This window comes from Lepisosteus oculatus, unplaced genomic scaffold, assembly GCF_040954835.1.
Source record: "Lepisosteus oculatus isolate fLepOcu1 unplaced genomic scaffold, fLepOcu1.hap2 HAP2_SCAFFOLD_37, whole genome shotgun sequence".
Taxonomy (NCBI): Eukaryota; Metazoa; Chordata; class Actinopteri; order Semionotiformes; family Lepisosteidae; genus Lepisosteus; species Lepisosteus oculatus.
The window spans coordinates 1,728,836-1,733,920 of NW_027167902.1; positions in this window are offsets into that span (position 1 = coordinate 1,728,836).

A 5,085-nucleotide genomic window follows, 5' to 3' on the forward strand; every position below is an offset into this window, starting at 1 on the left:
ATTCTGCAGGTCAGAAGAGGCACGGCCTTAGAGCGGTGGTTGGCCCATGGTGCCTCTGGGGCAAAGCTTGCTCTGCCTCGCCTGGAGTGTCTTCCTTAGGGTCAGGAGTCCTCTATTTTCCCTTCCGGCCACCTCTCTGGAGTCTTCCATCTCTCTCGGAACCATCCTCAGCTCCTCCTGAGCTCTGAAGAGCTTCGCCTGCATCATGGCCTCCTTCTGGCGAATCTCGTCCTTCATCATGGCCTCCTTCCGGCGCATCTCATCCTGCAGGCTGGCCTCCCTCCGGCGATGCTCCTCCTTCAGCGCGGCCTCTGCCTCGGCCACTTTTCGTAGCTCCTCTTGCAACTGAAAGTGCTCCTTCCCATTGGCATGAGAAGGGCATTGCCCTGGAGGGGTCGCCACCATGGGGAGGACAGTCCTGTCCTTAGGTTTGCGTACTCTTGAGCCCCTCCTGCCCGGCCTCTCGCAGGGCCTCTCATGACCATCCTGAGGCGGGGTGGGGGCAAACAAGGAATCACTCTGTGCGTCCGGGCGGTCCACAGCCCGAACCTCACCAGGGCCGGAGACTTTCCTGTTACCCATAGGCTTCAGGGGGTAAGACCGATCATACCCCACAATGTTCTTCTCGGGGCCCTGTTGGGCTTGGAAGCGATAGCTGTTCCCCTTCTTCTGCTCCGCAGCGTATTTGACATATTGGAAACATTTTCTCATCTTCTGTAGAGCTGCCTCCTGCCGCCGATTGTACATGGCGATCATTTTTTTCTCCTTTTCCTGCATCAGTTTCTCTTGGAAGGTGTCCTTCAGAAGCTGTATCTTGGGAGGCGGGCAGTACGTGGAGATCAGATCCTGTTGCCTTAAGGGCGCGGGTCGATTCGAGTCTGTGTCCTTCGGGGAGGGGGACAGAGCACCAGGCTTAGGACTGGGCTCCATTGGCAAATGAGATATGAGCTTTGTTTCCCAGGTATCTGGAAAAGGCAAAAATGGCAAATAAATGATATCCTGCACAGTCTAGTTTGGTCTAATAGAAAAGAATAAAAAAAAACAATTCAGGAAATACACAACTTTATAATATTAAACCTAATGGTGTTGAATGCTGCATGCTGACTCAGTAGGAGACAGATCCTAAACATAAACATTATAATAAACATTTGTTTCCCAAATAACATTCTCAATGTTCAGAATGCTTAAAGTCATGAGCTTTTTTAAAAATGTTTAACTGAAACCTGGAAATGTGCTATTTCATTTCAAAGCTTGTATTATATCTATGATATAAATGTTTTTTTATATAAAATTAACCCATTATGCAACAGGGGTTTGAGCAAAAGTCACTGTGAATAAGGGAATTTATCAATATTAATTAGCCGTTTCACTACATTATAGATAGCTGAAGGATTATGATACAGTATATCGATTTCGCTACAAATTGACAAGCATATTTGATGACACTTACCAAACAAGTTTTAAACAGCGGAGAAATAGTTCACCACGACGATAGCAATGCAATGTTTGACTGCATCTCCCTATGTGATATATCTGTATTTGGGTATATACAGATCACGTAATTCAGGGAGCACTGTTACGTCAGGTCACCAACCATTATTACGACGCTCATATGTCATAGAGCTCCTTAGGATGTTTGTATAATCTTTATCCAAATTTTCATATGGCCGCAGTTACGGCGTTTATTTTACAGTTAATGTAACAGGGTGTCATTATATTTTTCTGTCTTTATGGTGGCAGACCACTTAAATAAATCTGAGTAGGCGGTTTCTACAAGTGGGTCAGATAAAATATTAAATATACAGTAAAAGCTCACACCTATTCATACTCTTTATGTACTGTATATCTACAATTACGTATACTGTATAATACGAAAACTACCATTACAAAATGTCCCCTTTTGATTTGAAGTGGTTCTTTTAAATAAGTAAATTGCAATCACTTAGCCTACATCTGAGCTCCTAATTCATCGCGACGACGGACTGAGACTCCAGTTGGATTTGTGAGAAGTAAAGGGGTGTGCCTGTTTTAAAACCGATTCATACATCTTAAACACATGGACATAGATAGCAGTCTCTGTTATATAATGTATCTTTTTATTTTATTTAAATTTAAGTATCACATACACATTTTCAAAGTAACTGTACCCCTTTTAATTATGATCCCCATCGCTCACAGCTCCGAAGGTGAGACGAGGGCTACTTCAGATGGGATTTCCAATATTTCTCTCTTAGCTTGTATACCGGTGGAAAGGAGAGGGCTCTTAAAACGTGTTGATAGTAAGATTGGGATGTATTTGCAGTCTAGATATAGTTTTTTTAATGTTCGGAGCCGCCACAGATTCATTTTCTTACGACTGCTTTTCTGGATGACAATGACAATGCAAACGATGGTGTTAAGGCGAGGCTGTGCCTTAAGGCTCCTCTGCTTACAATGTTCAGCGCGTAAATCGCAAACGAGCGCCTCTCTTACGATGAAAATGCAGAAAATAAGACCACGAGATTTAAACCTACGGCTTACAAATTTATGCGTAAACACTAAAACCGTATCTTTAGCAAAACTGGCGAGACAATGTGTTTTATCATTTAAAAAAGTACTGGAAAATAATTAAAGGTTATCACGATAAACAGAGGTTACTGATCTACTACTGTACGCTGTGACCAAAAATGAGAGTCCCCCGATCCTCGCAGCCTTCATGCTTTGGTCTTGGCCTGGCCGTTTTTTTTAAGATAATGGGGTCAAGTTAAGAAATTATGCAAGTTTCTAATCAAATCCAAGGGCGCCCCGATCTCCTAAACATCTTTAGAAGGCCGACGGACCACACTGAACGGTCCGGGTCCGTTCCCTGACCCGGTTCTGGATAATGCCAGCTTAAAGTGAAAAATTCTACTGTACATATTATGTTTCTTATTATGGTATATATGTATAATACAGCGCGACCGCTTCACGAAGCTAGAAAGAAAGTTATCCGCCATTTTTATTTTACCTGCAATTGAATTTGCCATTAAAATCATTATTAATACCGCAGCTGCTAAATAACTTACCTAAAAGCGTTCAGATACAAAAGCACTTGAGCTGTAATGTTTGTATACTGTTGGCCCGATGACCTACTTCAAGAAGAATTGTTACATAGACCGCCAAGGACTGTCATCACACTTCACGTCATAAAGCGCTTTAAAACTTTAGACAAGTTCAACACCTCATATTTTGTACTGTTTATCATGGTAAAAGCAACTCAAAGCAATTCTAAAAATGATCGAAAGGTAAAAATACAAGCTTATACGAGCTGTCGTTTTAACATTTATAACATATATTTAAACAAAACATATATAATCTATTTTAATAAAATAGAAAAGTGTTCTTAGTCTTCACTTAAAAGCTGTTAGAAGCTGCCTTTCTGACAAGAGAGTTCTGTGAGTTCCACAGTCTCAGTGCATTAAAGTCAAAACCAGTTGCTTTTTATTTCCTGTTTTACGACAGAGCAAGGAGGGTGTCCACAGACCACTGTGCACCTGCAGACTGATATGGGGGGTAAAAAGTCTAGAAGTTAGTAAATAAGATTTTAACATATGTTCTAAAACACACCGGACACCTGTACAGTGATGCCAACACAGTGATCTGAGCTCCTTCTTTGAGTTAAATCCTAGCATCTGCATTTTTTACAAGTTGTTGCTATGGCAGAGCATGACCAGAGCATAACAGAAACCACCCATTTTCTAACCGCTTCATCCAATTCAGGGTCAGGGGGTCAGGGGGTCGCGGGGCACGGGGGAGCCAGAGCCTCAGAAAGTAATAAGCAGGAGATACCTGGGACTGGATGGTAGTCCAATGCAGGGAAGACACAGACACTCACCAATTATCCCAGAAGCCAATTAACCTACCAGTAGTTCTTTGAACTGTGGGAGGAAGCCGGAGCACCCAAAGCAAACTCATGCAAACATGGGGAGAACATACAAGCTCCATACAGATAGCACCCCAGGTCCAGAAGTGTACCCAGGGCCTCAGCACTGTGAGCTAGCAATGCTAAACGCTGGGCTACTGTGCATGCAAATTTCTAGGCATCAGGTGATCAATCAGGTAGTGTTTCTGTAACAACCACTAACCAGCCCAGACCAGCTCCGAAGAGGTCTAATCAGTCCCAGCAGGTGGGGGATAATTACAAACGCCGCCGCACGTGTTAATTCTCTTTAGACGTCTTACCGTGCAGCAGGCTGCATTATTTAAGCCGCTCTTACTCGCATATCAATGCTCGGTATTGAGTTCCCTTCTTGTGGCTCTACCTAGCGTTTCTTGCACTTTGCCTTCTGGATTTTCTGACCTCATCGTTTTGCCTTCGGACTACGTTTCTTGCCTTGCCCCGTGGATTGTTTACTACCTGTGATTATTTTTGGTATCGACCCTGTTGCTCTTGTCTCGACCACGTATCTGTCTCTCGTTTTGGATTGTTCGCCACCAGTGCTGTTTACTGATCTTGACCTACCTTTCGCCTCCGGATTACGACCCAGCTCCTGGATAGCTCTGTCCGCCTACTCACCGCCCCAGGAATCCTGCATCTGCATTGGATCCTTTCATCACAACCCAGTCATCATTACAGAATACCGAGCCTACAGTATGGATCCCGCGGATGCGCAAGCTCTTCGTTCTCTCCTCCACCAGCACTCCCAAGCTCTAACTCAGTTACAGCAGTCGGTTCAACTGCTTACCAATCACGTTGCCTGGCTTTCGTCCCCCCCAGCGCCCCCGGCACCTTCAACAGCTCCTCCTGCAGTTTCTTCCGCACAAGCCGCGGCCCCGCCCACCCCTCCCTCAACCTTACCGTTTGTTCTTCCTGAAAAATATGACGGTAATCCTTCTGGTTGCAGAGGCTTCATTACTCAATGTTACCTCTCTTTTCATCTGCATCCGGAGCGTTTTCCTACGTCGCAAGAACAGATTGGTTTTGCGATCTCCCTGTTGACAGGCAAGGCTTTAGATTGGGCTTCCGTTTTTTTTACCAGAGCTGACCCGCAACCCATGGATTTCAACGGCTTTGCGGAACGTCTTCAGGCACGTTTTTCGCAAAACAATCTGGACTTGGTTCACCTT